Genomic DNA, 15,000 nt, shown 5'->3' on the forward strand with positions numbered 1-15,000 from the left:
GAACCGTTTCCACGGGCCCCAGGATTACATGTAATCTGGGTCCGCGTTTGACCCCGTCGTACCGCAGAGTCACCCCTTATGGGGCTTTCAAGTCGGTGGTGCGAAGCATCTGTTAGAGATAATGTCCGGGGAAGAAGGGTCGGTTCCCTTGAGTTGGTGGCCTTAGCGGTTTTCAAGTTTATATGAGGCCGATCATAAAGAGGGAAATAAATGTGATACAATAAGTGTTCTAGCAGATGAGGAGGTTGGCTACGGCTGTTTTGAGAACGTGTGTGGGAGTATTCTCTGTCTGACTACGTTTGGTCTTATTTTGCTCACCGTCGGGTTTGTCGTTTGTGGGTCACATTATGAAACGTTATACCCGGGGTCATGTTGACCTTTTTGTGATTTTTACGATGCAGGGATTGGGTAATTATTACTTATTTACCTATTAGCACTTGCAATATTATAATATGGCTACATGAATTAACCGTTACTTAACATAAGTTAATGCAGTAATAAGCATTGTTATGTAGCATTGGCAGAGGGGTAACTACATGAACACCATAAGTTAACATGAACATAATTAGTAAACGTTTACTAGACCATTATTTATTGTTATCTAACTAACTTTTAGCTATCAGTTATTTCACGCTTATTAGTGCATTTGCAAAAGTTAATTTAAGGTCACCTAATGACCCTCACTGGAAAGTGTTACAAGGGACCCATTTTAAAATTACCAGCCCACAAATGGCTGCTAAGTACCTCCTGCCTACCAAATAAAGTAGCACACTGCCCAGATGGCACTGAACGACTTCCAACATAGCATAGACTACTTGCCGATTGTGCGAGTCAAAATCGCTACACTTGTGAGTATAAACAGAAGCAGTAAATCATTGTCTGACTGCATCATCAGGGATAAGAAAAGATAAGATCCCAGATGGGAAATGTGGTAGAAAAGCATTTGAAAAACTTAAGAGGCAGTCTTTGTTCTATGAATTGATCAACCTGCAGATAAGGTAATGAATAAATTAACAATTTGTGTGATACACAAATACACTTAAATACAAAAATCTGCAGTGTGGAATTTCGCCTTTTTTTAAATTACATGCTATCTTAATTTATTAATCATTATTAATTGCAGATTGTTGGTGCTTCAAATCCCTATCAAGCACTTGGTCTCATGAGCGTATAGCGTTTGAACACTGCATAGGAGTCATGTTATTTTTTGGAGATAATTGTCCAGGGTCAAGGGATGTAAACAGAATCCAAGCATCACCAGTGGTGTGGTTGGAATGCTATGTGTGCCTGCCTGTACAGTCTTGACGTGTCGCAATTACAGACAAACAAGAACGAGCATTCAATTATCATTTCACTGTCTCCCTTCACGGCTAAGACGTTTCAACAGCATGAGATATGTCGTGTTTGTCCACCTTAAAGCCGTTCTAGGCACATGCATGTGAGCAGGAGCCCTCCAAAAGCACTGTTTAGCACTGCTACTTAACAGTTAACACAGAGAACAAAGCCAGCCCTTTCGCCACAATGCATGCTGGGAATATTGGCCAGCGAGTGAAAGTGCCTGCTCACTTCTAGAGAGCTGCCTCCGAAAAAAAAAAGGACAAAAAAAAAGAAAGAAAAAACAACTCCTTTCCACAACTGAAAAACCAAGTTTCAAAGTATAAATGAGCGCAGCAACAAAGGAGACCCTCAGAGCTGAAGGCTCAGCCGTGCTCTTAAAGAGATATCACGGAACATTCCTCGACCCGGCCCAGAGAAAACCACACACAACAACGGCGGAGGGCCGCATTACCTGCACACTTGAACGACTTCTCTCTAACCGAGGAGCCTCTCCCCTCGTAGCTCTCATATGGCAGATTCATAAAAAAAACTCTTAATTCTGCGGGATGATGTTTTGTATTTCATAACTACATTAACGTGGTGCTGTACGTATGAAACCAATAGGATATAGGTTACATTGCCTGTGCTATTTCCCAGACGATCACCCAAGTGCCATTTAACTTAAGCATCTATTGATAGGTCTTTGTTTGTCAAAGTGATTCCCTGAAATAATGATTTGCTTTTAGTGGAAAAAATGGTCAGGGCAAAACAGGAAGTGAACCTCGGATGGATTAGATTATGGACAACAAGTGGCATGGAGCTGAGATGGATAAACTGTTTGCTTCCTCGTTCTAGCTTTAACATTCACTGCAGTTTAGTGTACTCACGCACTATCTCAGTAATAACTCTCTGTGCTCGCACTAGCTCAATTGTATAGAATAAGGCCAAATCATTCAAATAAATGAACTTATTTCAAGTTTAAATAGTTATGTGTACACTGGACATTTATTTAATTAGTATTCCATATATTAAGGGGAAATGTTTCCTACACTGTACTGAACAGTGAAGTTATTCATTGGGTGGAATATAGTATGATATAAATACAGTACAGGGAAGTTCCTCGTTCCGACACGTTTGTCAGAAATGTTGAGTCATATCCTTTGTATTGACACCACAATCAGAGACGATTTAAGCGGGACATTTCTGGTGGGGCGGTTTTAAAAAAATAAGGTGCAATAAGGGTTCTCATCACAACGATCGTGAGGGGGCACGTTTCATTTCTCATTTGTAAAACGACTTCAGTCATGTGATTTCCGAGACGACGTTGTAGTCTTCGCCTTGTAACGAGTTGAGCATTGCTGTTTGCACAACGTAATGCGACAAACATATTAAAAAAGCTCCTGATTGCTCCTCAACCTCCTTTTTGGCCCCCGCCAGCCAACCGCCACGTCTCCCCCACCGCCACCCTGATTAAGTGGCAGAAGTACTGTTGTTGGCATGTAGGGGGGCCCACAGCCAGGGCTCAGATGCTGTGGAGAGGGCCCTGAGCCAGCCTTTGATTCCTGCTCCCCTGTTCGTCTCTCAGAGCCCCGGCAGACTCCCTCCATGTTGGCAGAGCCGGCAAAAACATTCAGACAAAAGCACACGTAATCACCTTAATTAGCCAAGCTCCTACCTCTCTGACCCCGCTCCTGCAGGTTCACGGTGTGTGTGTGTGTGTGTGTGTGTGTGTGTGTGTGTGTGTGTGTGTGTGTGTGTGTGTGTGTGTGTGTGTGTGTGTGTGTGTGTGTGTGTGTGTGTGTGTGTGTGTGTGTGTGTGTGGTGGGGTGTGCGTGTGTGTGTGTGTTATTCTGACTCAGTCTGTCTGCCTAAACAACTTGCCTGCCTGCCTTCCTGCCTGTCTGTCTGCTCTCCCATCCGTTTGACTTTCTGTCTCTCTGCCTGTCTACATGCATGCATACACATCAAGGCAATCATCCCTCATGAATCCCGACTGGTCTCACACGCAGACCCTGTGTTCCACATGCAGCGGGACCTAGTGCCTCATGGGAAGTAGTGTTGTGTGTTGATGTTGTGTGTGTGTGTGTTTGTGTTTAAGTGTGTTTGTGCGTAGGTGTGTGTGTTTGCATGTGTTTGTGCGCGTGTGTATGCAGACGTGTTTATGTGGGTGTGGGTGTGCGTGCTGGTGTATGCGTGTGTGTGTGTGTGTGTGTGTGTGTGTGTGTGTGTGTGTGTGTGTGTGTGTGTGTGTGTGTGTGTGTGTGTGTGTGTGTGTGTGTGTGTGTGTGTGTGTGTGTTTGCAGGGAGAGTGCTGTCCATCTGTCTGCAGGTGGAGCAGCCGTATTATATGGCACAGTGACAGGGCGAGGGTCTCTGTCTCGCTCCTCCAGGGTGGGTGGATGTTCCCCGGGGGGGGGGGGGAGTTATTCTTGGCAGGCGGGGGGTGACAGAGCAAGCTGCCCCGGGTCCCGAGGTCGCCACTGGACTACATCCAACGAGACACACATTCACGCACACGCCCACTCATAAACATGCTCATACACACACACACACACACACACACACACACACACACACACACACACACACACACACACACACACACACACACACACACACACACACACACACACACACATAAAGAATAAAGAGAGGAGAGATTTCCTTGATTGACATGAAAGCTGCGCCCAGAGTCCGAGGACGCGAAGGACCCAAACCCCTGATGAGAGAAAGGACGGTTACACAGTTCTGCCTCAATGTAGCTGATTCATATCCTCAGGCCTGCTGTTAATACAACATGAAGCACGCCGGATAGCAAGTAAAATTGCATTGCTCTATGTTTCAAGACCCATGTCCATTACCAAACACAAAGGTTTGATAGTGCCGGTAGCATTAGGCCGTAACCTGAAGGATAGACGAGTCTTCCTGAGAGGTGGACATTGCTAACAGTCTTGGTGCTTAATCCAACAAGGAACGGGCTCCATTATTTAGAGCACTAGGATTTAAGGGAGTACAGGTCCTTCAAGTTCAGTGTTATGCCGTTTATTTTTATACTCATTCAAATCGCGGAAAATAGTTTGCACTTCGAATTGTCATTCGCGCAAATATGTTTGGATAGTCGTAGTCCACACAGGAACAAGTGCAATGGTAGTGGGGAGGTAGACAGAAGGAAAAATTATGTCACCACGAGCTGAAAATGGATGTTGTTTTTAATTAAATTTTGTTCAAGAGATGAAGCAGTCCAAGATCGTGCTCTAAGTCTGTAGAGCTTTTATCTTGAAGGTCAAATTATTTAGCAATGTTTTTCCTGCTCTGATATTTATCAACGGAAATCCCTGTTTGGATGATAGGCCTTTTTGAATTGGAACATAGTTGTTGACTTTTGAATCTCTGTTTTGTGTGGTGCTTTTTATGGCTAGACATTAAAGGAGAAAACCTTGATCTGAAAATCCACTTCAAAAGAAGCATAATAATATTTATCTTGGTCATTTTACTTTTATTGTATCATAGGTTTTTGTTGCAGGAAGAAGGTTTTATAGGTATTTTGTTTTATGTGTCATGGCATTTTTATATTTGATCTTGCATTTTCTTGTTCTATTGAGAGCAGGTTTTGTTGTGATAATCGAGTAGATCATGCGCTAAAATTATCTCCTCCCGCATGAGATTGAAGGTAGCAAGTTTGAAACATAATCTTCATAAGATCCCTTTCTAGAATTGTCATAACTGTCAACTCTCAGCTCTGGTTTAATTCTTGGGAAATTTAAATTCTGGTTTGTTTTTGGGTTATCAAATAAATGCTGACTAATATTTTGAAGTTGACACTCTATATTACAAAAGATGATGTATTCTGGAATTGGATAAAAAGTAAAAATAATAATGATAAATGGTCAAAGCAATTTAATAGAATCTGGAAACAAGTAGACCTAATTTGTCTATGGAATTATTGTAATAGTCGTGCAATTATGGGCAGAGCAAAGTTTACTGACACATAATGTGCAGTGGTTATGAGGAGAGGAAATCTAAAATAATTAGATCAAATATGCTTGGACATGAGTATATTTCATGAACGAAAATACAAACAATACAAAGTTTTAAATTATCCTTTGAATGTTGTGAACAACATGGGTCTACATTGTACATTTTTTTAGTAGCATCTGAACATTTTGTTTATGTTTATATCAAATTCTATCTGTTGTAACTTGGTGTTGTTTCAGTTTCAAGATGCATTAACGGTAACGGCATGCGTTCAAAATTAAGAGAAAAAATGTCAGGGTCACCGTCTAAAGCACATATTTTTTCGTCTTTAGTTTAAATTTTCAACGTGAAAAAGTTGTAGCGTGGTTGAATGGAGGATAGTAATGTTGGATATGGAAATATGTAGTATTAGAGAGAGCCATGTGATGACTTCTTTGTGTATATTAATGCATCGCACCTGGAATGCATTTCAAGTGCGACTTCCCCCCCCCCCCCCCCCCCCCCCCCCCCCTCTGCTGAGAGAGCAGATGCACCCCTCTCAGAGAGCCCTCCTAACTCCGCCCACTCGGATGAGTGTCTCACCCGGGCACAATCGACGGACGGCCACGCCCCTTCCCCTCCTCCTCTTCTCAGACACAGTGATGGCACTCCAGTGCCAGAGACACGCCCCCCCCCCCCCAAACCCCCCCAACCCCTTCCACCTCCACCCGCCCCTCCTTACCCTCCACTTCCACCCTCCCTCCCAACCCATCCACCCTCCCGTGCTCGCCGCGGGCGGGGCAGGCCTGGGATCTCCATCTGGGCACAATGGAGCCTCCTCTATCTGCATACGCTGCACATAAAAGGGCCTTTTGTCATGAGCTCTGCACACATGACCGTCCGTCCTTTCACCCTGCGCGGCGAAAAAAGAGAAGGAGAAAGAAGGATCGCTCTCTCTCTCTCTCTCTCTCTCTCTCTCTCTCTCTCTCTCTCTCTCTCTCTGGCAACCTAGCCCCGCCCCCAGGATCCTGACTCCGCCCCCGTGCCCCGCACAACTCCCCGACACCCACACCCACACACACACACACACACACATGCAGACACACAAACATATGCAGACACAAACACGCACGCACACACACAAGCACACATATGCACACACGCACACCCGTTCTACTCTTTTGCACGCACAAACACGCACGCACGCACACACACACACACACACACACACACACACACACACACACACACACACAGCCTGTTCTTCCAATTTTACACACACACACACACACACACACAAACACACACAGACACGAACACACACACACACACACACACACACACACACACAGATGCACCCCATTCTAGCCCTTTTAAACACAATCGCACACACACGGTGTTGTCTGGAGAGGAAGGAGGGAAGACCTAATAGAGAGACAGATGAAAAGTGAGCGAGAGAGCGAGGGGTTAAAATGACCAATACAAGTAAAAAATAAACGATAAAGGCAAGAGACTGAACTTCCTCCGTCTCTCGTCCGTCTGTTTTTCTCGCCTGGGGTGGGGGAGTGGCTGGGGGTGCACTGCACCAGTTCCCCTTCCTCCTCCTCCCCTTCCTCCTCCTCCTCCTCCTCCTCCTCCTCTATTTTCAGTTCCTCTTCTTGTCTCTCTCCCCCCATCCTCTGAGCGGGGCCGTGTCCCCATATGCCCCCGCCGAGAGACAGCCACACATTACAGCATCTGCCCTGCTGAAATATGAATGCTGTCCCCCCTCCTCTTCCTCCTCCTCCTCCCCCCCCCCCCTCCTCCTCCTCCTCCTCCCCTCCCCGCTGTCTCTGACATTTAAGGGGCATTAGTGGCTGGTTCTGTGCCAGGTTATGTACCCCACTCCCCCAACCGTCCACCAACCAGCTCTGCACATTGTCCTTAGGTATATCAGTGGCTGTGTCTCTGCGGCGGACTAGGGGCTCTGGCGTTGGGGGTGGGGGTGGTGGTGGTGGTGGAGGCGGCGGCCGCAGGTGGGGTTGGTTCTTTTTCTCCAAGCAAAACAGCCGGGAATCGTCTGGTTCTCCGGGCTCGGGAGTTGGCGGAGGATATGGGTGGGGCGACAAGCAACGAAAAAGGGCTGGGGTGGCGCAGAGCCCCCGTTCACCCTGCGCCGATCGGCCGTGCACGCTCTCCCCACGTGCACACTCTGCCCACGTGCACTATCGCCACGTGCGCTCTCCCAACATGCTCTCCCTCCGTGTTCACTCACTCCGTGCACTCTCTCCACGGGCACTCTTTCCACGTGCACTCCCTCGACCCACTCTCCCTCCATGTTCACTCTTTCCATGTGCACTCTCCCCACGTGCAGTCTCGTTCCACGTGCGCTCTCTCCACGTGCACTCTCTCCACGTGCACTCGCTCGATGTGCTCACCATCGACGTGCACACTCTCTCATGCAGGCCTTCCTCAGCGATTGCCTTTGAAATGAACATGCCCCCCCCCCCCACCGACACCAAGCTCCTGAGCCGGACTGCTGCTCCCCGGGACTAGCTGTGTGGATCTTGGAAGGACCCCCCACCCCAGAGTGAAGGTTAGGAATGACTCTTCCTCTCCTCGCTCCTTCCCGAGGAAGTCCTCGCAACGTCGTCCATATTTTATGCCAATGATTGTTGTGAAAGTTCTGTTTGTGTTTCATGAGGTATATATTTATATATATATATATATATATATAATATATATATGTATATATGTACGGTAAATGCACACAGACACTCACACACACATACACATACTCATACGTACACACACACACACACACACACACACACACACACACACACACACACACACACACACACACACACACACACACACACACACACACACACACACACAGCCAAGTATTCATGGACAGTTAAGGACGATTTTATATATATATATATATATATATTTATATATTTACAGTATAAAGACAAAATATTTCTGATACTACGCCTACAACAATGTTTCTACAACCATGTCGTAGGACTCACATAATGACCTCCCTCGCTACATGTCCTGGACACTTAGATGGAAAATAAAAGCTTTTAATTTGCATGTAAATACTTTTGTTGGAAAGTAGGCACCCAAGATGTTTTCTTAGCATGCATTAAAGACGTCTATTATTGTTATTATTTCGATAAAATAGCAGGATTTCGAAAAAGCAGCCAATTTGTACAGAAATAGTCCCATACTTGGATTTAGCAGTAATAAAAGCGTGTTTATGCAGCTGCCTACTAAACCGTGCTCTCGACCCTGAAGAGGCTAAGTGAATTCTTTACAAAATAAGGTTTAGGACACCAATCAATGTCTCTGCTACTACCATCGTTCTCCAAACGCTTTTTTTTTTTTTCATTTTCGTATCATTTTGCAATTGAGCTCCTTTAGTGTGACATTCTTCCCAGCGCTCTAGCAAGGTTGTTTCCCTGCTCAAAGGTCCTCAGCCTCCACAGGTTTACTACCCTCTCCAAGCCGAAAAGAACACAAATCAAGGCCTTCCATAATTTGATGTCAAGCGAGCTCTTGACAGCCGGCGATAAACTAGCCCCTCAAACGATGACAGGTGAATAAGTGTTGGAGAGATAGCTTGCTTGTGTACATTTGTATGAAGGAAATGCTGTATCGCAGGAGGTCTAATGCCCGGCTTCAAGCTTGCACTCTTTCGCCGTTTGTAAAGAAGTCAGAAGCCACTGTGCACAGGAAAGACAGCAGCAGAAGCAAGGGATAGGGGTGTGGCAACTGGGATAATCCCATGTCACTTTTTGTGCTACAAGAGAGCGCTGTTCTGGAAGGAGGCATAGGAAAAAGCCAACTTCACAGAAGGTGAACTTTAAGGTCTACGTAGGAGGTACGTAATTCTTTTCTTAGGCAATGAAATAGATCAAATATGTCTGTGTTTTCCTCTTGCTCAAAAATGTTCTGTGTTAAGTGTCCATAGTATTGTGTGTTGTTTTGAAGGTCGGCCCGGGAGGATGGGCCGCATTTGTTGCATTCTTTTGCATTGCTGTTCAAAAGGAAGGATCAAAAAGATTAGATGGGGTATTTTAGTGAGACGGTAATGGGAGTCCCTCCCTTACGTTACATTCTAGAAATGTAGTTTTATAACACTGGTCGGTTATTTTTGCAGAACCATTTCTTACAAGAGGCAGTGCCGGACTGGAGCTGTAACTTCATGTCTTGTTTTGTTTGTTGTCTTGGGTCAATTTTTACTGTTGGATTTGATGGTGAATTCACCTAAAAGGAGGGACAGGAGATGAACGAGTGACTAGGTGTGGCAGGAGAGTGAGGAGGGACAGGAGATGAACGAGTGACTAGGTGTGGCAGGAGAGTGAGGAGGGACAGGAGATGAACGAGTGACTAGGTGTGGCAGGAGAGTGAGGAGGGACAGGAGATGAACGAGTGACTAGGTGTGGCAGGAGAGTGAGGAGGGACAGGAGATGAACGAGTGACTAGGTGTGGCAGGAGAGTGAGGAGGGACAGGAGATGAACGAGTGACTAGGTGTGGCAGGAGAGTGAGGAGGGACAGGAGATGAACGAGTGACTAGGTGTGGCAGGAGAGTGAGGAGGGACAGGAGATGAACGAGTGACTAGGTGTGGCAGGAGAGTGAGGAGGGACAGGAGATGAACGAGTGACTAGGTGTGGCAGGAGAGTGAGGAGGGACAGGAGATGAAGGAGTGAATCAGGTATGACAGGAGAGTTAGGAGGGACAGGAGATGAAAGAGTAAATTGTGTATGTTAGGAGAGTAAGGAAGGAAAGGTGATGAGGGAGTGAATCAGGTATGACAGGAGAGTTAGGGGGGATAGGAGATGAAGGAGTGAATCAGGTATGACAGGAGAGTAAGGAGGGACAGGAGATGGAGGCACGTGTTGTGAAACTGATTAAAAAGTATAACAATAAGTCCTTGATACTATTGAAAGGCAAAGTGTGTTTGTGAGTTTTTGTGTGTGTATGTGTGTGTGTGTCTATGTATAAGCTTGTGTGTGTTTGTTTATTTGTAAATTAATCGTTGTGTGTTTGTGTGTGTGTGTGTGTTTGTGCGTCTGCGTGTGTGTGTGTGTCAGCGTGTTTTATGTAAAAGCATATGTGTGTGTTTATTTGTCAATTCATCTGTGCGTGTGTGTGTGTGTGCGGGTGCGTGTGCGTGTGCGTGTATGCACAAGGACGCCTTTGGTCCCGGTGGCGGACTGGGTCAGGGCGGAGAGCTTGGTAATGATTCCCCTAACCCCCGCGGGACCGGCCTGGTCTCCGGACGCTCCCGCCCACGCTTGGCTCTGTGTCGGCCTGTCGTCCGATCTCGGCCCGTTGTTCGATCTCGGGTCCCGGTCTTGGCACACTTTGGTGGTTGATAAACATCCCAAATGAAGCCGTCCAGGCGGTTTATAAACCACGCCGTCCAGGTGTGTAGAGTGCAGGACAGGTAGAGGTCCGGAGCACAAAAGGCCAAAACTAATTTCTATATTTGTTTTATTATTATTATCGTTCCACTCCCGGTAATTCAACCAAAATTCGTGTGTGTATTTACAAACAGCATGTGTATGGAACGTGTGCAGTATGTCCTATATCTATAGGTACACGCATACAGATTGGTAGATAAGCAAATAAATTGATGATTATAGATTTGTACATGTATACACAGAGGATATATCTAGAAAGATAGATAGAGGCACATGTTCAGACACAACATTGGATATTGCCTGAATTAATGAATTGATTTGTCTTTCCAAATGGAGGGTGTTAAATGAAATGGTAAAAATGACCCCTGGCTTGCGTCTCTACTTGGGCTGTCCCTCGCTACAGGACAATATGCTGGCCTCTGGAGGGGAACCAGAACTACTTGTTAGTTACAGTCCGGGCACAGCCCTTTTTGGAGAGGACCTCTCTCCTGGCTGTTCTCATATCAGGCTCCATAGTTTTTTCTAAATTTCCACAGAAGAATCTCTCTCTCTCTCTCTCTCTCTCTCTCTCTCTCTCTCTCTCTCTCTCTCTCTCTCTCTCTCTCTCTCTCTCTCTCTATCTCTCTCTCTCTCTCTCTCTCGTTCTCTCTCTCTCTCGTGCTCTCTCTTGTGCTCTCTCACTCTCTTTCTCGCCTTCATTTTAAATTTCTACATCGTCTAAGAGCAAGTAAAAGCAAGTAGGTGAGTTCAACGCAGATACAAAAAGTGTTTCTTTGCTGGGTTTTAGCCTTGAGTTACTTATTTATTACATTTTATGAAAAACGGGGTTAAGGCATTAATTTAATTATTGTTGGATGCATTGTTGATACAATTGCACTATGAATGGACAAAAAACACTTCAAAAAGCATGAAAAGCATTCAAGTGCAAGTGTGTGTGTGTGTGTGTGTGTGTTGAACAAGTGTGTGTGGACCAAATGCTATCTTATGCATGTTTGGAAAATGTGAAAATGAGAGAAATAAAAAGAAGAAAACCAATTCTTTGCTGGGTAAATTGAATAACAAACCTCAAGGAAAAACAATAGATTAATATTTGATTTTCAGCCTGACTAAAGTAAATCAGCCAAATTTGCAAAACCTAACCTAAGTGTGGCATTATTTCAGAATTCAACTAAGTGATGCATATTAATTTCCTAACAAATGACCTTCTACTTTGGGTTACAAATATGCGTGTTGGGGTCAATTCTCTTCTCAGGTTGAAACTTCATAGGATAGCTTCATGTGTCTCATGAACTGATTGACATTTTGATTTATACTAAGAATGTTTGATGTATTGAAGAATAATATACAGAAAACAATTTTATGTTCTAATTAACAAAATATTATAAAAAAGAGTGTGTAAATGTGATACAGAATGCCAGGAAATGTAAAGGTAATTCAAACTAAACTATTGTTTTGTTTTATTTGGAAGTGACCTCATAACTATGAATATATTTTTTTCTTTGTTGTAGGTTGTATTCACATTTAAATGTATTCATAATTTTGATTTTATCACACTTGATCAAGAATTAAAGAATTGAGAACTGAGTTGATGGTTAAATAAATCGTCGTAAGTCATTATATCGTGTTTATCCGTACTACCTAAAATAATACTGTTAAATATTATACTTTATAATTCATTTGCAATCCTTTTGAACACTTTATAAAGCTGTTTCTTATTATACAGGGGTGGGGCCTTTTTTGTTTTTATTTCAATGTATTTTCTATGCTTTATAAACTAAAATACCTTCAAATGATTATACAATTCATCTTCTCTATAATTCTTCCTTTTAACGAACTACTTTTTTTTATTGCTGATAGATATATAATATATAGAAAATACATTCTTGCAACTGATTCCATCACTGCCAAACTCAAAATAAACATGCCTAAGAATTATCAATGATATGCTAGAAATATGTGTTAAATTAATTCTTTAGCAAACTTCAACTGAATTTCAACAGCTACCTTTAATTTGATTGCATGACCTTGAACTTCTGAGATTATCATTAATCAGCCATCCCAGAGGAATCCGCCCTAGATAATCACATTATATTTAATAAATACTATTAGGGAGTAGTTATTTAGGGTGGATAATCCAATTATTTTAGCAATTTGGAATACACTGAAATCGTTTTAGGTGTGTTGGAATACACAACATTAAGGTGAATCGTAGTTATACAGGGTTAGCTAAAGTGTGCATCCCCATTTTTACGATAAAAGCTTGGGCTGAAATAGTTGGATTAAAGAACCCAGAACTGCACTCTTTTCATCGTGTAATATTATCTGGGACATCAACACTGCGCATGTCTCGTCCACCATTTTGTTATCAGAACTTTACTCACATGCCCCCATTTTACGAACACAAAGAGAGGCAAAAGTCAACGTCCTAAAAAAGAAATCAGTTTGAAAGGCTTTGTGAATCACAAATTAAATTCTTAAATCTTTCGATACACGCATAAATTATTTAACTAAGGTACTGCTCAATAAATGTTTAGCCTCTGTCAGACATTTTCAATTATTGCAGTACAACTGAAGAAACTAGTTTAGCGGATTCTCAATCTCCCTTACCTAAATAAGTGTGTTTGTGTGCTTGTGTGTGTGTGTGTGTGTGTGTGTGTGTGTGTGTGTGTGTGTGTGTGTGTGTGTGTGTGTGTGTGTGTGTGTGTGTGTGTGTGTGCGTGTGTGCGTGTGTGTGTGTGTGTGTGTGTGTCTTTGGGTGTGGGAGTTTTTGCACGCATGTGTTTGTCTGATCATGTCTGGTGTGTTGGTGCCTGTGTGTTATTCTTTGTGCGTGCGTATATTCATGTCTGGTGTTTGTGTATGTGTCTGTACGTGTGTGTGTGTGTGTGTGTGTGTTCATATCTGGTGTATTTGTGTGTGTGTGTGTGTGTATGGTGTTTGTGTGTGTGCTCTCATGTCTGGTGTATCTGTATGTGTGTGTGCGTGTGTGTGTCTGTGTGTGTGTGTGTGTGTGTGGAGTGGGGGGTTGCCGCTGTGTGTTCATGCCTGCGTGTCAGCGGAGAGGGAGGCAGCGGCCACAGTCGACCGGCCTGAGGTGACTGTGGGGGGGGGGGGGGGGGGGAGGGGAGAGAGGGGCCGGGTCAAAGGTCAGGCCGTGTTAATAAGACGCGATGTTCCGCCCCCCAGGGACCTCTGTGCCGGGGGTCGCGACCCCTCTAACCAGCATTAGTTAATGTGTTGGTAATCTTTAGCTCCTTAAAGCAAACAGCAGCGCAGCGCTCAAAGGGGCCACGCGGCTTCCGCGGCAACGCTGTTGACCCCGGGGTCGCGACCTTTGGTCCCCGACACGATAGGGAGCGACCTCCGAGGCCCGCGCGGTAATGGAGAGGTTGTTTAGACACGTGCGGCGCGGCTTAAAGCAAGACCACCTCACCGAGTCCCCCCTCTCTCTCTCACTCTCTTTCTCTCTCTCTCCGGCAGCACCACCACCACCACCACCGCTGCCTCCCCCACCACCACCACCACCACCACCGCTGCCTCCTCCACCACCACCACCTCCACCACCACCACCACCACCACCTCCACCGCGGGTGCTGGTGCTGCTGCTGCTGTCAAACGTCTCTTATCCAAGTGTGAGGCTGGGCTGCTGCTCCTGTGGTAAGCCCCCCCCCCCCCCCCATTCGCGGCCCGCTGTTCCATGCTTTTGATTATTCCTCTGGTTTTATGCATGAGATGTCGCACCTTCACCTTGTAGAAGGCGTGCAGTGTTGGGGGGGGGTGGGGATGATTGTTGGGGGGGTTGTGGAGCTGGTGGTGGTAGTGGTGCTGGTGAAGGGTGATAGACTAGTATAGGTGGTGGTGGTGGTGGTGGTATTAAGGGTGATAGACTAGTATAAGTGGTGGTGGTGGTGGTATTAAGGGTGATAGACTAGTATAGGTGGTGGTGGTGGTGGTGGTATTAAGGGTGATAGACTAGTATAAGTGGTGGTGGTGGTGGTATTAAGGGTGATAGACTAGTATAAGTGGTGGTGGTGGTAGTATTAAGGGTGATAGACTAGTATAGGTGGTGGTGGTGGTGGTGGTATTAAGGGTGATAGACTAGTATTAGTGGCGGTGGTGGTGGTGGTATTAAGGGTGATAGACTAGTATAAGTGGTGGTGGTGGTGGTGGTGGTAGTATTAAGGGTGATAGACTAGTATAAGTGGTGGTGGTGGTGGTGGTGGTGGTAGTATTAAGGGTGATAGACTAGTATAAGTGGTGGTGGTGGTGGTGGTGGTAGTATTAAGGGTGATAGACTAGTATAAGTGTTG

The 15,000-nt window shown here is 45.0% G+C and overlaps 1 protein-coding gene across 3 annotated transcripts in view; it reads left to right on the forward strand.

The window, feature by feature from the left end:
• The window catches only part of LOC115550545 (homeobox protein ARX-like), a 49,344-nt gene that overhangs the window by 9,934 nt on the left and 24,410 nt on the right, over window positions 1-15,000 (forward strand). For all 3 annotated transcript variants that reach the window (XR_003977911.1, XR_003977908.1, XR_003977909.1), the window contains exon 3: window positions 14,171-14,347. The gene's annotated coding sequence lies outside the window, so the exon portion shown is untranslated. The remainder of the gene's footprint in view (window positions 1-14,170; window positions 14,348-15,000) is intronic.

Source organism: Gadus morhua, chromosome 9, assembly GCF_902167405.1.
Source record: "Gadus morhua chromosome 9, gadMor3.0, whole genome shotgun sequence".
Classification (NCBI taxonomy): Eukaryota; Metazoa; Chordata; class Actinopteri; order Gadiformes; family Gadidae; genus Gadus; species Gadus morhua.